Consider the following 20282-nt stretch of genomic DNA (forward strand, 5'->3'; position numbering starts at 1 on the left):
TCAGACCCACCATACTTGCTCCGGACACTGCGAGAGGGCTGTACAAGCAATGATCACACGCACGGCACAGCGGACACACCAGGAACCGCGGTGTTGGCCGTCGAATGGCGCTAGCTGCGCAGCATTTGTGCACCGCCGCCGTCAGTGTCAGCCAGTTTGCCGTGGCATACGGAGCTCCATCGCAGTCTTTAACACTGGTAGCATGCCGCGACAGCGTGGACGTGAACCGTATGTGCAGTTGACGGACTTTGAGCGAGGGCGTATAGTGGGCATGCGGGAGGCCCTGTGGACGTACCGCCGAATTGCTCAACACGTGGGGCGTGAGGTCTCCACAGTACATCGATGTTGTCGCCAGTGGTCGGCGGAAGGTGCACGTGCCCGTCGACCTGAGACCGGACCGCAGCGACGCACGGATGCACGCCAAGACCGTAGGATCCTACGCAGTGCCGTAGGAGACCGCACCGCCACTTCCCAGCAAATTAGGGACACTGTTTCTCCTGGGGTATCGGCGAGGACCATTCGCAACCGTCTCCATGAAGCTGGGCTACGGTCCCGCACACCGTTAGGCCGTCTTCCGCTCACGCCCCAACATCGTGCAGCCCGCCTCCAGAGGTGTCGCGACAGGCGTGAATGGAGGGACGAATGGAGACGTGTCGTCTTCAGCGATGAGAGTCGCTTCTGCCTTGGTGCCAATGATGGTCGTATGCGTGTTTGGCGCCGTGCAGGTGAGCGCCACAATCAGGACTGCACACGACCGAGGCACACAGGGCCAACACCCGGCATCATGGTGTGGGGAGCGATCTCCTACACTGGCCGTACACCACTGGTGATCGTCGAGGGGACACTGATTAGTGCACGGTACATCCAAACCGTCATCGAACCCATCGTTCTACCATTCCTAGACCGGCAAGGGAACTTGCTGTTCCAACAGGACAATGCACGTCCGCATGTATCCCGTGCCACCCAACGTGCTCTAGAAGGTGTAAGTCAACTACCCTGGCCAGCAAGATCTCCGGATCTGTCCCCCATTGAGCATGTTTGGGACTGGATGAAGAGTCGTCTCACGCGGTCTGCACGTCCAGCACGAACGCTGGTCCAACTGAGGCGCCAGGTGGAAATGGCATGGCAAGCCGTTCCACAGGACTACATCCAGCATCTCTACGATCGTCTCCATGGGAGAATAGCAGCCTGCATTGCTGCGAAAGGTGGATATACACTGTACTAGTGCCGACATTGTGCATGCTCTGTTGCCTGTGTCTATGTGCCTGTGGTTCTGTCAGTGTGATCATGTGATGTATCTGACCCCAGGAATGCGTCAATAAAGTTTCCCCTTCCTGGGACAATGAATTCACGGTGTTCTTATTTCAATTTCCAGGAGTGTAATATTACAGAGGTTGAGTGCATTTATAGAATTCGCAAATTCATTCACGTTTATCGCCAAAACTTCCTCAAAAACGTCACGGCAAATAGGACAATCGCATTTCAGATTTTGTATGAGAACAGTACCTAACATTATACTGCTTCCATAGGGCACTGATGCATGTGTATTTTTTCTTTTACAAATGCGCTGACTTATTGTGACAAATTAATAACGCTACGTCATTCTCTGTTTATACGAGGGCTATTCGGAAAGTAAGGTCTGATAGGTCACGAAATGGAAACGACAATAAAAAACCGATGAAGTTTTGCACAGACGTGTCTAGCAATGACTCTAATAGATGCCTATGGATGGAATCACGTTGCTCTTTTCGGAGCACGTACTGAGCACGTAAAGATGCCTAGAGGTATAGTTTCTCTTACCAGATATGGGTGCCGATTGCGAGCTTTTCCTTGATTTCGTGCGACCTCACATAACCTACCTGTCATGCATTTTCTTCTTCATGACAATTCACGGCCGCACACTGAATAGCCAATGAGGACGTCTCTGCAGCGTTTCAGACGGGAAGTGTTTCATTACCCAACATACAGTGTGGACCTAACTCCCTCTGATGTTTGTCTCTGCTCACATGAACTGTTGGCTATGAAGACAGCATTTGGGCATAGACAACGAACTGCAGACCAGCGTAGAGAGGTGGCAGGAAACACAGGCGGCTGCATTCTATGATGAGGGTACTGGAAAGTTGGTACAACGCTACGACAAATGTCTAAGTTGGAGCGGCGACAATGAAGAGAAGTAGCTGAAAGGCGTAGTAAACCTTTGGAAATAAAATATTTTTGATTTTAACTGCGGTTTCCATTTCACAACCGATCGGACCACACTTTCTGAATAACCGTGTATAAGGGGCAATCAAAAAGTTTCCGTTCGAAGGTCACACTAACGCCTTGTCCACATGTCGTGAAAGGGTACAGTACCGCCCGACATTGAATATAGCTACAACATACTTCAGTATTTTTGTCAGAACAACACTTTTTTTTGTAAAATAACTCAATTTCAATTAATACAGCGAAGCCGGATACCAGTGTGGGAAAGAATGACAATTTATTTATTTAATTTATCATATGTGCACTCCCACAAAATAAATCCCTACATCCAGTTTGGTGAGATCTTTTGAAATGAATGAATGTATGGTCGTCTGCTAACCGCAGATAGTGAATGTGAATAAATGATCATCTTTGAGTCGATCCTTTGGCCACCTTTGGTGGAACCAAAGAGATGAAATTTACCAGAGCTTTGAGCGCCTGAAATGTAGCTGGCCAATAGGGTAGTAAGGTGCTCCCCCACTTCAGCAGAGGTGGAGAGGACCTCGAAAACGGCCATGTTTTAGGCACTCTGCCGCTGGATCCTGTGCTGTTAACACCTGTTTTAGATGTGCTCCGTAATGACGAAAGAGTGGAGGCATGGTATGCATGTGGAATATTTAAGAGTAGTTTGAAATAATAATTTCTCTATTTCAGGAACTTTTGTGGGGAGAATTAAATGTCAGGCAGGTAATATTAATGGGATTGTAGTAATCTTCGGAAGTGACCAACGGTCACAAAGAAACCACGTGTAGCAATAAGTTGAAATACTACCGTGTGCTTAAGTTAAGCTGAATCACTAGCGTGTGTACAATAAGTTGAAATATTTAAGAGATAGCGTGTGTACCATAAGTTGAAATATTTAAGAAATGGCGTGTGCAGAACTTGAAATTAGAGACGAGTACTTCCACGTGGTGAGTACTGTGTGAGTCTCAATCTGTGTATGAGACAAAGGATAAAGAGAAGTACTCGTCCATGGTACCAGTTGAGGACTCGCGTGCGTGATGAATACATTAATATTACTTTACGTGTGACGCTAGATTCAAACTCTGAGAGAGAAGAAAGGTGAGTCGGCCGTCTATCCAGCAACGCCACATGGCTTGCATTGCACAGGAAGACGTGCATTTATCTTCAGAGTTCACAGTAGGAAAGTAGAATTACAAAGTGGGGCAGTGTCGTGTGAAACTGGGATCAATATTAATTGAAGTGGGAAAGCTGAAAGTGATAATGTTGTAACCATTCTCTGTGTAGTATTTCATATTGTTGTGTGGTGTATGTCATGTAATTTGAGTATGTGTGGTTTCCATGGGTGTGTAGCGAAGTAGTTTCAAAAGATTAGTGGGTTATGCTTGTTCCTTCTGTACCGCTCGGTCTGGAGGAAAGTTTCGTGATGATGATTGTGAGAGTCGAAGTGTGAGTTATAATAAAAGATCCACCAACCTATCCAGAAAGTGCACTGTAGCGTTAAATAAATTACGAGACCATAATATAGAGATTCACTAATGTAAAGCCATGCCCACTGGGCGGAATTTCTCATATGTTATTGTTGTAGGTTATAGAATTTGTGTGTTTAGGTTAGGGAATTTATCGGAATAAATCAGATAGTGAAAAGAAACAGATTGGTAGACTATTCCTTAAAATTGTATGTTGTCATAATGTCCCGAATTTATAATGTGTGCGCCATTCATATTCAGTGGGATGGCCACGTGTTAATAAAAGCCGTCAAATAAAAGACAAAAAGAAAATGTGGTACTGCCAGTGCGTAGTGTACAGTCAGAGTTCTGTAAATCACTGATAGTCAGATATGCGTTTCCGTTGCGTAGTAATCATATAGGAGGATAACTTGTAACTTAAGTGAGAGTACTAGAGCTAATATTACTCGATAACTAAGAATGAATCCACTCGCTTGGCAGACCACTCATCTTGCAGGCCTGACTGCTTGATGCCACAGTATGAGCAAGGCATGTGGGTGCCTCTCATAATTTCGACCCTGCCAGGATATTTTTTGCCAGGATAATTTTGTTGCCAGGATAATTTGGCCAGGATATATTTTTGCCAGGATAATTTTGTTGCCAGGATGATTTGGCCAGGATATATTTTGCCAGGATATTTTGTTGTCAGGATGATTTGGCCAGGATATATTTTGCCAGGATATTTTGTCAGGATTCTGCTGTTAGGGTTTGCTGTTAAGATTTTTTTTATGGAATGTATTGTGATAGCGCTAAGAAGTAAAAATTTTTTTTTGTTTGCAATTTCTTTCTGGATTGGTGAGGATCTTTTATTTTTTTTATGTAATGCTTGCTACGTCATCTAAGGTTGGAAGGTCGTTGTATAATTTTTTTTGCGTAATGTCCGTAGTAACTAGGTCGCAGTCGAAAAGTGTAGCCACCATGGAGAATAGCGATTCTGGGGTGAACGTAGCAGTGCAGCAGGAAGTAGCTGTTGACCATCTGTTAATGAGCGGGGACGGCAAACACTCGGAAGGGGTTGAATTGTTCAGCGGAACGCGGCTAGGTGATCCTCTATGCGGCGGGCTTTTCCCGACGACGCGGGCGAGCCGGGACTAGGTCAGGTATGCAGTGAAAGTGCAGCTACCCTTAGCGAAGCTACGGTTTCTCAGGCGAGCGAGGTGAGCACACCGAAAGTAGCAAATGACAGTGTGCTACTGCAGTTTTTACAGAGGATGGATAGAGAAATAAGGAAAGATTGGAAGCGATGAATAAAGATAATAAGGAAAGATTAGAAGCGATGAATAGAGATAGTAAGGAGAGAGATATGGAGAATAAGGAAAGATTTGAAGCAACTAAGGAAAGATTGGAAGCGAATAAGGAAAGATTGGAGGCAATGGATAAGGGAAATAAAGAGGCAATGAGGAAGCAACACACAGTTATCGATGAGCGTCTGTCCGCAATTAATAATCGGTTAGATGAGGGGGAGAAGAATCTGGGTGCGTTGAAGCAAGTATGTGACGCCTTGAAAGAAAAAACCAATAATTTGGAGGTACGAATAATTGCAATAGAGAGGGATATCACAGAACGTAGGGACGTGTTGCCAGATGAGCGAATCAAAGAGGTAGTGGAGGACTTACTTGCAGATAAACAAGGGGCATTAGACAGCGTGGAAGCTCAAGTCACCCAGAAGGAAGCGGCGCTAAATAAATACAGGGATGAAGTTGCGGAGGTAGTGGTCAGAATGAATACAATTTGTGCAGATGTAGAGAAGGTCAGTGTAAGAGGCGAGACAGGCTCTGACAGTACGCAGCGAGAGGTTTATGCCGAGCAGGAAGAGATACAATCACTATTACAGTTTAAAGAGGCGCAATTAGAAATAAACAGGAAACATAGGGAAGAACTAGCACAGTTGCAATTAGCATGCAGTAGCGAAGGTGACACACCACCAGGTAGATTGCAGAGGGAGAGTGAGATAAATTCAAAAAAAGAAAATAGGCAGAAAGAGGAAGACGAACTTAGAGAGGTAGAAGAACGGTTGTGTCGGATAAAACAGGTGGCAAATCCAACTGGGTATAGCCCAAGGTCGGAAAACATAAATGCGGAAGAAGAATGTAGGAGGCACTTCGTGTCGGTACAAAAGTTCACTTGTTTTCCAGATCCTGATAACTACCAACATCCATGTCTGTGGCTATCTCAATTTCAAGATTCATTACCTGCATCGTGGGGACCGCTCCTCAAAATGAAGTTTGTGTGCAACCATTTGAGGGACGAGGCTAGAGCGAAAATGCAGGAAGACATTAAAGACTGCAGTAGTTATTTAAATGAATTCTGGTCGAAAAGTAAGCAGGACCTGGTTAAGCAAAGCATATTGATAATGCCAAATTGTAACGAAGATGGTATAAGATATCCAGTGTCGTGCTGTCAGGAAATGCTGAGACGAAACAGGTATTTGGATGTGCCATACGAAACTGTGGAGCTCATTAGAATCTGTATAACGAAGTTGCCAGTGAGATTGCGCAGAGATATAGTGATAGCAGGCAGAGGCTTAGACGATTCCGCGTCATTTCAGCACTTGTTACAGGAACTGGGTAATGAGAGCAACATTGTGAACGGCGACACGACTCATAGGTCAGACAGAGTCGAGGATAGGAACGACAGAAAATATCAGAATGACAGGAGAGCATGGAATCCTGGCATTTCTTTCTTGTCAAAATAGATTGATGGATAGGAGAAACTAATCCAACATAACAGCCCTCAGCATCTTGCCTTAAAACACATGCAGCTGGCACTGAAAATTGTCTATGTAGCAGACATACTCCACTGATATGTAGGAATGCAAATACCATACTTCTGATCAGAGAATAAAACACCAGCAGTGGCATCTGTTAGGCTGGTCTCTCAGAGCAAAATTTGCAAATTTTTATTTGTAACACTAAAGTAAAAGGACTGTTTCCTCAAAGACCAGTTGCTAAAAATGTTATGTAATAATGCCAATGAGTCCAGTTTAATTAGTGCGATTTGACTATTGCAGGTACTTAACACGTAATGTAAAAAGTAAACATTGTGATCTGTATGGAATAGGGTACGTTTAAACTGCTGTTATAGGTAACATCAGTAATGTGATCGAAGTTTTTTTAGATTAGATGCCGTCTGATCTATAGTATGTCATAGTCGTGGAGACAGTTATAATGAGGTGCTGTGTATGGTTGTTCGGAATCTGGTGTTAGTGAAAGAGGCCACTAGCACCAAAGTTTCTAACACTTGGGCTGTCCCATCTCTCCCAGCTTGTATATTCTCTGCACATATTTAATTTTCATATAAACTTAGATTCCTAGCTAGCAAATTCTTTACTGTGTATAGTGGACCATTCAGAGTGAGGCGGATTGTCCAGGAAAATACTGTACTGATTGAGACGATCAAGGGAAAACAATCTCGTGGGCTTCATCACATTTCTAACATCGAATTATGGAAAAGTTAAGGATAGATCTAAAGTAGGCAATTTATGGTAGATAGTCAGTGTATTTTTTTGTGGTGTGTAACGTTGTGCAGGGTTAAATCGGACATAAGAATTTTCAGGCGGGATGTCAGGAAGTATGACGGAATAGACTGGTCGAATGAGTCATGAACAGGAGCCGACTGAGTGGTGTATGTACGTATTTTTTGTCATATAAATAAGGATCAAGCAGAAACGACGTGATGATTAATGAGTGGATAAAGATGGTAGATAGAGAAGCGACGTGACAAATAGTAGTGGATAAAGGTGATATTTAAGGAAAGAAGCGACGTGAAGCAGTGTGATTAATAAAAAGAGATTCGACGTGATGAAACAGTGATAAATAAAGGTGAGTAGAATTAATAATGTGGAGATGTCTTAGATGTATGTTACAGAGAGGCCTGTGTATGTTGCAATAGAGATTGATGCCAATGGCGAAGGAAGACCAGGAAATGATGGAGTAATGGACGGACGGAGAGCCGAAATACGAATGAAGAGATGAGGACAACTGCACAATGTGAAGGGACATGAAGGGAGTATGAGATTCAGATGGTGAACGTTGTGGAATACTGACGTAGGATGTAATATGAGTGTAAATCTAATTCTTAGCATAACATTTGCGATTTGGCAAAAATAATATTTGTTGTTGTTGTTGTTGAAGCCTGGTACCAGTATAACTAATCAAAACGGTACCAAGAATGTGTACAGTTATTTTACAGGTTGAATAATTTGTGTATTTTTGTTCTTAGATGAAATGTCGCAATTCTAAAGTGATATTTAGCAGGAGGAATAATCGGTGAAGCGAATGCAGAGGTAAGCCGATGGAGAGAGGTGCCAGAGTGAAAGGACGAATTTGGAGACTGGAAAGCTATCTCCGAAACAGCTTCATGTGTTATGTGGTTGAGTATAAGGGAGCGAAGGTATGGTATGTTGTTGTGAGAGTGGTGGTGTTATGAGTATAAGGGAGCAAAGGAATGATATGTTGTCGTGAGTGTGGTGGTGTTAAGGTTAGCTGACTTCTAGACCTATTCTGTTAGTGTATTAATGGATTGAATGAGAAGGAAAATGTGATGTCTGGTGAGTGAGAGTCGTAGAGTAGTGTGATCAATGCGCACACTCCTGTAAAGGGGATGCTACCGATCTGTAACTAAAACATTATTGTGTATTGTTTGATTTGGATGAACCTCGATGGCAGGTCAGGATCTGACATCATGTGGATGGTACATACATGTCCTAGAAATATTGTTATATATAATAAAAAGGTAAAATATATAAAGAGATACTAATTTCAGTCTGTCACATGCACAAAGGTGCATTGTATGTTGTAGATTTAGAGTCATCAGTTTCTGAAATGTTTATTGTGTTAGGATGTTAAAGTAGTTTACCACTTAATAACATGTGATAGGTAATTGTGAGCCGTGTAGATTATTTCTTATTTTTTTGTTAGAACACTTTCAAGGGGTATTAATTTCAGCCTGTCACTAGCACAAAGGTGCGTTGTATATTGTAGTATTAGGAGCAACAGTTTCTAATATTTTCACTGTGATAGGATGTTAAAGTAGTCTACTATTTGATATTCTAATTATGAGTTGTATAGATTGTTTCTTATTCCTTTTGTTTTTTTTTTACACTTTCATGTTTTGTATGAGGGGCGACAGGTACAATGAATAGCACAAGTGTGGGCTGTATATAGAAAAGGGATAAATGTTGATGTTGTATGTGTAGAAAACTAGGGTGTATAGTTTTATGTTTTTTAGAACAAAGATTTTTTTATTACCAATGCATCTAATAGATCATACATGTAATCAATGAGTATTTAAATACTGTAAGAATATCCTTTTGTCTGTAATGTTGCGAGATGCACGGAAGAGTCTGACTGATTGGGTGTCGTAGCGCTGAGGGCTACACCGAACACGCCCGTACCACATAAGCCAAGCAGACGGCGGCAACAGAACCGCCGCACTCCCCACTCCATTGCCGGTCGGGGTACGTTCCACGCGCCCACTACAGCAGGTCAACGACCTGGGGCGACACGCACGTACCACTGGCCATTCATAAGTTCCGCCACCCTTATGACTGGGGAAAGTATCCCGCGGAGGCAACAGCGGGTGGTTTCTTCTGCTCAACGGGGCGCGCAGCGGCGCCACGGCAGAATGGACGACGCGCGGGAGAGCCCGGCGGGCATTTGTTACCAGCAACTATTAACTAGTACTGGACTGTGGAGCCGTGAAACAAGATGGACTGCTCGTATGTCTCCATAAGATGGAAAGTGAAGGACTGGTGTTTCCACGTTGTGAGTGGTGGAAAAGATTGTCTTTAGCAGACAGGACGATTGTTTTGTTTTGTCTTGACCACGGAACGGTGGGATCCATAAACTTTTGGCAGTGACTTGTTAAGTGTGCGTTGAGAATTGCAAGTGGGACGCTTGGTATACTTAAAGAGGACAGTTGTCGTTTGGTGACTAATTATTGTATGAACGCAAGAAACTAAAGTGGGACATTGACATTTGCATTTGCACTAGGAGACATTTCTTGAATTGGTGTGAGAGTAAGTGCTGTTTGTTGGAACTTACGACTTTTAATTACACCATGAACTGAAAGGACAGAACCGTGGGTAATAGTAGTTGTAGGGCCATTTTTGGACGACCAGATTCGTGTGGATGGTACGCTGAGAGTGACTATGACATTTGTGTTTAATGTGAGATACAGGTTACTGTTCAGTGCGTGTTCAAAATGCCGATTTGAGTGACTTAAAGACTTTCGTCCGGGTAACCAAGGGAGAGCTTTGACACCGAGACAGTGTTTCTAGGAAAACTATCAGCAACTTTTTGACCCCAAGAAAATCACAGAATGAAATGTTTCCGTGTGACTCGCAAGATAGGGGATAATGTATTTGTAATTGCGTAAATGTTTTTTTTATATGTTTCATTCCTGAAGGGACAGCAAGTGTAATTGTATTTTATCAACATTTGTGTGTAGAATAGTTAGTGTGTTTTTTTTTGTTTGTTTGTTCTGGGTTATCAAGTACACGTAACATGTTTATTAGAATATTTGGTACAATGATGCTGTAATTATTAGCCAGTGGCGCAATACTAACGTAGCGGCTCTTGTTGCATTGGTCAGTAAGGTTGTCACAGGGGACAAGGGTTTGCATTGCACAACAAATATCGGAATTAACTGATGCATTTTGATGTCGTGGACAGTAATGATCTTGTTGGTGTGTTGACTGAAGCCACTTATTTTCATTATCACAGTGGTGATATTTCACATTAAAGTGTAAAGAAGGCTAGTCGAAATGCAAGTTCTTGTCGTCTAAATGTGTGACAACAGAGAAATGAGCAGTAGAGTAAGATACAAGAGCTACTGGTGGATTCAAGCACTTATTGCTAAACTATTTACTGCGTGTATTGATCAAAGTTGATGGACTGACTGGCTCAGCAGCAGGTATTTGTACTGGTGGATAAGGATAAGGTTAAACTCACTGTCGAGTAGTTGTGGCAATTGCTTAAGTGATGATAGTTAACGAGGTATGACATGATGTCTTAGGTTGACTATATTACGTAACCAGTATGTAACTTGTGGTATATTTCATTGTTTTTCTTCTCAGTTTTATTTCTCTGTACGTTTGATGTATATTTTAGAGTAATGGTATGGAGCCTGACATTCTACATGTAACTGGTGTACGCAATGTTTTTCTTTTGTTGATTTTGTTTTGTATTTAGACTTTGCTGTGTAAAGGTTTTTACCCCGCAATTTATGAATGTCAGATTACTTGCTCTGTGTTTGGACGGTGAGCTATTTAAAATTTCATGAGTACAATTAGTATTTTTTTTTATTTGTCATAGAATTACTGAAGTTTGGATTACTCATAAAAATAACGAAGATCCCAGTAACTAAGCCAATTTTTATCTCACCATTATTTTTTTTTATTTGTATGATGTATTGTTTTATTTGTCATTTGGATTGTTGTAAATATGTATGTGTACGTTACTCCGGATTGTGGAGAGTATAATAATGCAACAACTGTGTCAAAAATTTGGTAAAGTAACAGCATTTGGTCGTCTATTTGAGGTCACCAGGGGCTAAGGTCTCCTCCTGGTTATTTTGATGACTTGCTACGTTTCTTCTAATACAGTTTTCTTAAAAAAAAAAATGTTCGGATCTACCCTCGCATTGCAAGGATAGTACTGTGCCATTTTTTTCTGCATGGGTAGCCGGTGGTGAAAGGGTACAGTACCGCCCGACATTGAATATAGATACAACATACTTCAGTATTTTTGTCAGAACAACACTTTTTTTTGTAAAATAACTCAATTTCAATTAATACAGCGAAGCCGGATACCAGTGTGGGAAAGAATGACAATTTATTTATTTAATTTATCATATGTTCACTCCCACAAAATAAATCCCTACATCCAGTTTGGTGAGATCTTTTGAAATGAATGAATGTATGGTCGTCTGCTAACCGCAGATAGTGAATGTGAATAAATGATCATCTTTGAGTCGATCCTTTGGCCACCTTTGGTGGAACCAAAGAGATGAAATTTACCAGAGCTTTGAGCGCCTGAAATGTAGCTGGCCAATAGGGTAGTAAGGTGCTCCCCCACTTCAGCAGAGGTGGAGAGGACCTCGAAAACGGCCATGTTTTAGGCACTCTGCCGCTGGATCCTGTGCTGTTAACACCTGTTTTAGATGTGCTCCGTAATGACGAAAGAGTGGAGGCATGGTATGCATGTGGAATATTTAAGAGTAGTTTGAAATAATAATTTCTCTATTTCAGGAACTTTTGTGGGGAGAATTAAATGTCAGGCAGGTAATATTAATGGGATTGTAGTAATCTTCGGAAGTGACCAACGGTCACAAAGAAACCACGTGTAGCAATAAGTTGAAATACTACCGTGTGCTTAAGTTAAGCTGAATCACTAGCGTGTGTACAATAAGTTGAAATATTTAAGAGATAGCGTGTGTACCATAAGTTGAAATATTTAAGAAATGGCGTGTGCAGAACTTGAAATTAGAGACGAGTACTTCCACGTGGTGAGTACTGTGTGAGTCTCAATCTGTGTATGAGACAAAGGATAAAGAGAAGTACTCGTCCATGGTATCAGTTGAGCACTCGCGTGTGTGATGAATACATTAATATTACTTTACGTGTGACGCTAGATTCAAACTCTGAGAGAGAAGAAAGGTGAGTCGGCCGTCTATCCAGCAACGCCACATGGCTTGCATTGCACAGGAAGACGTGCATTTATCTTCAGAGTTCACAGTAGGAAAGTAGAATTACAAAGTGGGGCAGTGTCGTGTGAAACTGGGATCAATATTAATTGAAGTGGGAAAGCTGAAAGTGATAATGTTGTAACCATTCTCTGTGTAGTATTTCATATTGTTGTGTGGTGTATGTCATGTAATTTGGGTATGTGTGGTTTCCATGGGTGTGTAGCGAAGTAGTTTCAAAAGATTAGTGGGTTATGCTTGTTCCTTCTGTACCGCTCGGTCTGGAGGAAAATTTCGTGATGATGATTGTGAGAGTCGAAGTGTGAGGTATAATAAAAGATCCACCAACCTATCCAGAAAGTGCACTGTAGCGTTAAATAAATTACGAGACCATAATATAGAGATTCACTAATGTAAAGCCATGCCCACTGGGCGGAATTTCTCATATGTTATTGTTGTAGGTTATAGAATTTGTGTGTTTAGGTTAGGGAATTTATCGGAATAAATCAGATAGTGAAAAGAAACAGATTGGTAGACTATTCCTTAAAATTGTATGTTGTCATAATGTCCCGAATTTATAATGTGTGCGCCATTCATATTCAGTGGGATGGCCACGTGATAATAAAAGCCGTCAAATAAAAGACAAAAAGAAAATGTGGTACTGCCAGTGCGTAGTGTACAGTCAGAGTTCTGTAAATCATTGATAGTCAGATATGCGTTTCCGTTGCGTAGTAATCATATAGGAGGATAACTTGTAACTTAAGTGAGAGTACTAGAGCTAATATTACTCGATAACTAAGAATGAATCCACTCGCTTGGCAGACCACTCATCTTGCAGGCCTGACTGCTTGATGCCACAGTATGAGCAAGGCATGTGGGTGCCTCTCAGTCGGTGCTTACATACGCGCGCTGGGTTTCATATGCGCTGCAGCAATTCACTGAAACGGAAACCTTTTGATCGCCCTTTGAACTTAGGTTTTGTTATTATTGTTACAGCCCCTGATCCAGTACTGGAATTCGGAAGCAATATGAAAGAAGTGGATGGTGGATGTATCGCATAGTAAGAATGCTACAGTATGTAATTTCGACTTCGACTCTGCCATCAACATACACGAGGGGCAGTCTGCGTGGTATTTAGAGGCAAGGCCACTTGGCTAGCGACTGCCATGAATGTGCGTGTCCGGGTCTGCAAAGAGAAAACAAGTAGGGAAGTTAAAATGTGTACATATTGTAAATTGAAGTTGTATGTATCTAAATAAAATATGATCTATAAATTATTTATTTTTCAGTCATATCAACAAATAACAGTATGCACGCAAGCACACACACACACACACACACACACACACACACACACACACACACACACACGTACACACGGGCTCGCGCACGCAAACTTGACATAACTGCAGCCTGTGTGCGGGTATAACACCGACACTATGCCAGCGTAACACGTTACACTGGCGTATTTACGTAAGCGCACCATCTTACGCTGGCATATACAACACAATTAAGCCATATACACACTGCATATACTTCGTATATACGACGCGGTAAGATACTTTGACAGAACAAAATAATGGTGTCGTCGCAATCGTTAGTTGAGTGGCACCAAATCTAGAAACAGGTAAAACTCGTTGGCAGTCAAATATGAAAACAGGCAGATTATATGGGATACGCCAAAATACAGATGTCCTGGCCAAAAAGAACTGAGCTCTTTGCGTGAATCTGTGTGTATCTGCCTATTGTGTCTGCAGAAAAAGATGCACGTAACGTAAATGATTAGCTACATGATGCCCAGTGTAGGTCTTCACACAAACATCACTGGAGCACGATCTAATTACACTGTGACAATGTGGCCTGCACTCAAAAATATCCGAATTATTTATCAATCATGCGCTGTGGCTCTAAGCCAATGGCTGTAGGGCTCTAGTACTCTTAGACAGTTTGTCCTAGGTCTGTGCTCTGCAATGAGAGCATAAGCGTGGGAATATCGAGATTGAAACCACTGCTACGTGGAAATATGTCTTGCACTGCCTTTGTGCCCATCTACGTTACATTTCTGAAAGACACTGCCTGGCCCTACACTCATGCATCCCTACTGTGTCTGTAACTGAAAAAAGTATTGATTATTATAGGACTTGTTGAGATGGTGAGAGGCGAAATTATTTACATAGGAAAGATAGCGCTGCCAGAATAAGATTTCTTGTGGATATTAGAGTAAAAATAATTTGTTTCTCCTGCTTTAATATAGCATTCTTGCCGTATTTGTTGGAATCAGTGCACTTTATCAAAGCTATATGCAGACAGAATATAGTTATAATAATAGTCACGATTGGCTGGATGATTTGTTTGTACACCAGTAGTTAAGATACAGAGCAGTGTTAAACACCGGTCTGGGCGCTACAGTCTGGAGCCGACCGCTACGGTCGCAGGTTCGAATCCTGCCTCGGGCATGGATGTGTGTGATGTCCTTAGGTTAGTTAGGTTTAATTAGTTCTAAGTTCTAGGCGACTGATGACCTCAGAAGTTAAGTCGCATAGTGCTCAGAGCCATTTTTGTTAAACACCGCAAAGCACCTATTCCGTAAGTTATTCGTTAGCTGACACCACATTAGACACCGTTTTAACACTTACACATTCTAGCACATGGTCAAACACTGATAAGTACGTTCACTCCTGGGCTTAGAATTAGACAGTTAAATTCATTACATATTTTTACTCTAAAGTTGGGAGGCCATCCACGTTAAACAGTCAATCTCAATTGTCATATTGCTATACATAATCGCATTGCTATTGTGACACAGTGACATCTATGTGTACACCCATATGTACAAACTGACTGAATCGGAAAGTCTTCTACCTTGAACTATGTCACACTTGCCAAGTGCAAGCAGCAGTAAAAAATGTGGTAGAATACACCAAAATGTAAGCGTAAAAAATTGGTAGAAATAGCAGTGTAAGGAGTACTGCTATCTTTGCTGTTGTGACGTATTGATATTGTACAATTTGCTTATCGTTGGCTTCTGGAACATTCAGAGTCGAAGGTGCCCTTACTCTGAGGCAGCATTATCTTGCTGCGTAATGACAATAATGCCACAGCGCTACTGATCACACGTCGTCCAGGCGTGTGCAAGAAGAGTCGGTGTTCGGCTCCCACACAGAGAAATCATGCACAGCCGTGTCAGGGATAAGGTGAAAGAAGAATCTGGTAGAAATTGAAATCGAAAGCTGAAACTGTTAAATCGGTTTGTAGAAGAAAAGTATTCTAGTACATGAAAAGGCTTCTGTACTCAGTGATTACCTGTTTAATTAATATGGAAATACAATATAACAATGGTCATTTCAGTGTGAATGTGAATCAAAAATAACTTAAAGTAGACTGAATGAGCGAAAGCATTGTCAGGGAAGTTTGTTCGTGCTAAAGGGGCAATAAAACAAACTAATTCGACTTGTACTCTTATGACTTGAAAGTGACATTTTTCGTCCTTTAACTGAATAATGTGAATACCGGTATAAGAGACAAAAATGGTTCAAATGGCTCTAAACACTATGGGACCTAACATCTGAGGTCATCAGTCCCCTAGACTTAGAACTACTTAATTCTAACTAACCTAAGGACATCACACACATCCATGCCCTAGACAGGATTCGAACCTGCGACCGTAGCAGTAGCGCGGTTCCGGACTGAAGCGCCTAGAACATCTCGGTCACAGAGGTCGGCTATAAGAGACACTTTTCCGTATTAAGCACATGGTCAAGTTTATTTCGTAGCTTGTTGTCTATGTAAAGCTCCCATACTAGAGTCAGTAGTACGACAGCCGCAAAATTAATCAAAAACAGAAGGGGAAAATTGCCGCCCTTCAGGCTGAGTTAGACAAGGCCAGTGGAGATCTTGACAGGTTAAGGAGGGAGAAGGGTAAAGGGAGGTGGAAAGTGGCAACCGGCAACAGGAGGAACCGGCCTCGAACTTTGTCTGACAGATTCGTGGTGAATGTGGAAAATAAATTTGACCTGTTGCTTCTGTTAGAAGCTGGTGAGCCTCAAGCAGTTGCCAGTGTAGGCAAGTCACAAAAAACTTTCAGCAGCCAATTAAAAAGTAAGAATGTAGGGAAATCAGTAAAGAGAAAGGAAGTGTTGTTGTTAAGTAGTTCACATGGAAGAGGATCAGAATACCAGGTCACCAATTTTTTGAAACGTAGTGCTGGTCTGGAGCAGGTGGCAGAGGATTTAGGATCACTTTGCAAAGATTTCACTAAGGAAGACACCTTGGTTATTGTGGGTGGGCCAGGTAATAGTGCTGACAGAGATCCTGGATACAATATAAAGTGAGACCAGGCAAAGATTGCATCAGCATTGAAGCATACTAGTGTTGAGTTTATTCTTGGGTGCCATGACCGACCTCATTTGAACTCTTCTGTCAAGAGGGTTAGTTTGGAGTTGGAACAGCTGCTTATGTCAGGTGCAGGGTCACACATTGGTGTGGTTCCTGTTGATTCTCTCAATAGGTGGGATTATACTAGGCCTTCACCTCAACAGGAAAGGGATGGTTAAACTTTCTGAGAAAATAGCAGTAAAGTTGAAAGGGGAGGCACTGTCATGAGTGATAAAATACCAGTTGTTATAGGGTTCAGAAAAGACGCTTTTTAAGGGTAGGGAGCACAGAAAGAAACCAAGTTTTAAGAGAGGTTAGGATTGAGACAAACCTTCAGTTTGAGAAAGAAACCAAAAACATAATTCTAGCTTATTACATGAGCATAAACAGCTGTTGGTTAAGAATTTTCAACAATCAACAGAAATTTCAACTCAGCTGTCTTTATTGCATCAAAATATTCCAGGACTAAGAAATAAAAGTAGTGAATTAATTATCTGCATAGATGAATTAGAGTCCTCAAACCCAGATGACATTATCTGCCTCTCTGTACATCATGTGACCATTGGTATAGAACTTTTATGTGTTACGGGATTTAGGTTAGCATCTTACTTTTGTAGATCAGAAATGGAGAAAGGAGGAGTTGCCACATTCATCAGGAACTGTAATAAATTTAAGAACCTAGACATTCATAAATTTTGCGTAGAACAGCATATGGAAGCATGTGCAACACAAAAAGAATTTCACCGAAAATCCTTCATAGTATTAAGTGTATATCGAGCACCTGCAGGTAACTTTAATCTGTTCATAAACTACCTTGAAGCTGTACTTGCCCATTTAACAACCAAAAACAAAGGAATAGTGGTTGCTGGTGACTTCACTGTAGATTTCCTTAAAGACTGGCTGGTCCCGGCGGAGGTTCGAGTCCTCCCTCGGGCATAGGTGTGTGTGCTTGTCCTTAGGATAATTTAGGTTCAGTAGTGTGTAAGCTTAGGGACTGATGAGCTTAGCAGTTAACTCCCATAAGATTTCACACACATTTGAACCTTAAAGACTCTCCCAATAGTAACTTATTTGATTTAGGAACACAATCATTCAACTTAATTCCCGCAGTATAAAGTTCCCCACTAGGGCAGCCAATTGCTCACAAACAGTCATTGATAATATCTTTATAGAAAAGTCCAATGAACAAAATTATATTACAAAACCAATAGTCAATTGCCTCTCAGATCATGACATGTAGTTCCTTCTGGTAAAAGTTAATACTGAACAGGATATAAAATCTGTTAAATCTGAGATCAAGAGGGTAATCAATAAGCCAAAAATTTATTATTTTAGGACACTCCTCAGGGACATTCACTGGAGTGATGTTTACAGTGCTCATGGAATGAATGAAAAGTATAACACTTTTGTTAATAAAGTGCTTGCCTTATTTGAATACTGTTTTCCCTCAAAACTAACCAAGGTTAGAGCAAAGTCTACAAAGAAGCCATGGATTACTCAAGGAATAGAGATATCTTGTAAAACAAAAAGAAAACTGTATCAGTCAATCCGAAACAGTTCCGATGTTGATGAGATAGCACATCATAAGAAATACTGAAAAATATTAAAGACTGTAACACAGACATCAAAGCAAATATATTACAAGGAAAAGATAGTCATATCAGATAACAAAATAAAGACAATATGGGATATAGTGGAGGAGAAGACCGGTAGAACCAGACATGAAAGGGGACAAATAGCATTAAGAGTAAATGATACATTGGTGACAGATGTGTATAGTATTGCAGAACTTTTTAACAAACATTTTATAACTGTTAATGAAAAGATGGGATTGTCAGCTTCTGTAGATGCTGCAGTGGAATACCTCAGACAAAACATTTCAAGTAACTTCCATAATATGAGTTTGACCCTCACTACCCCAGCAGAAGTAATGTCCATTATAAAATGTTTAAAATAAAAAACATCTAGTGGGTATGATGAAATATCAACAAAGTTAATTAAAGAATGTGATTCTGAGTTAAGTAACATATTAAGCTATATCTTTAAGCAGTCGTTTATTAGTGGAATATTTCCTGAATGGTTGAAGTATGCTGAAGTTAAGCCACCGTTTAAGAAGGGAGATAAAGAAATAGCATCAAATTTCCGTCCATTTTCACTTTTGCCAGCATACTCAAAAATTTTAGAAAAGATAATGTTCAATCGGCTTTATAACCATCTTATTTTATTTTATTTATTATTATTTAGCGTATGGCTAATACAGACATATCATGCAATTAAATTACATATACATATGTACATATTCACACACAAGAAACTTAAGTTAGTCTTTACAACTGAACATCCAGTCCTTCAATCCAGCGCACTGCATCTGGAGTTGCTAGCAGGAAGTCCTCTTTGGCACCGTGATAGGCTCGAATCCTGCATTCACTGACAATGTGGTGAACAGTCTGGTATGGAGCCCCGCAGCCACAGGCTGGATCAGGCAGCTTCCTCCACTTAAAGAGAGCATCCCTGCATCGGTCATGGCCGGGATGCTCTCTTTAAGTGGAAGAAGCTGCCTGATCCAGCCTGTGACTGCGGGGCTCCATATTAGACTGTTCACCACATTGTCAGTGAATGCAATAACCATCTTATCACAAATAAGATACTGTCAGAGTCTCAGTTCGGATTTCTAAAGGGCTCTGATATTGAGAAGGCTATCTACACTTACAGTGAAAATGTACCTAATTCATTAGAGAAAAAAATTGCAGGTAACTGGTATATTTTGTGATCTGTCAAAGTCATTTGACTGCGTAAATCGCAACATCCTTTTAAGTAAATTAGAATATTATGGTGTAACAGGAAATGGTGCAAAATGGTTCAAATCCTCCTGACAGCAGACGACTTTACAGAATGGTGCCAGTATATCGAGACAATGCATCAAAAAAGAATTACACGCAAGAAGTTTGAAAGGCTTCCAAACGTCGTATCGATGTCTGTGATGGAGGAAGAAACTGATTTCACAAGCGTTCTTTGCCAGATAGTGAGAGAGGAAGTTCAGAAGACACTTGGATTGCACGGCGAGCAAAAAACCGAGACGCTTCAAGAGGTCATAAGGGAAGAAGTGGAACAGACATTGACAACAGTCTCTCGTCCTTCATTTCCCTTTAAAACGCTAAAAAAAAGTCGAGACCCAGACGAAGTTACGTTCCTACAATGCCGCATGAGGAGTCTGTTTGGGCACCAAGGAAGAATGATGTCTAGAGGACCCAGGATAACCAACCAGTATGATTCCACTGCGGACGACCGGGACATGTGGTGCGCTATTGTTGAGAAAGGCGGCTGATATTTGATGACGCCCGTGCCTTGACAGCGGACCGATCTTAGCCGACGCCAACTCCCGGACGACGAAGATGAAGAAGATGTGGGTGCAGGACGACGTAGGTCACTATCGCCGCAAGCTAGCCGCTGGAGAGGACGCTCCCCAACATGCCGATCAAGGTCTCCATCGCCGTTTAGACTCTCCAGCCGATC

The sequence above is a fragment of the Schistocerca cancellata genome, chromosome 4, assembly GCF_023864275.1.
Source record: "Schistocerca cancellata isolate TAMUIC-IGC-003103 chromosome 4, iqSchCanc2.1, whole genome shotgun sequence".
NCBI lineage: Eukaryota > Metazoa > Arthropoda > Insecta > Orthoptera > Acrididae > Schistocerca > Schistocerca cancellata.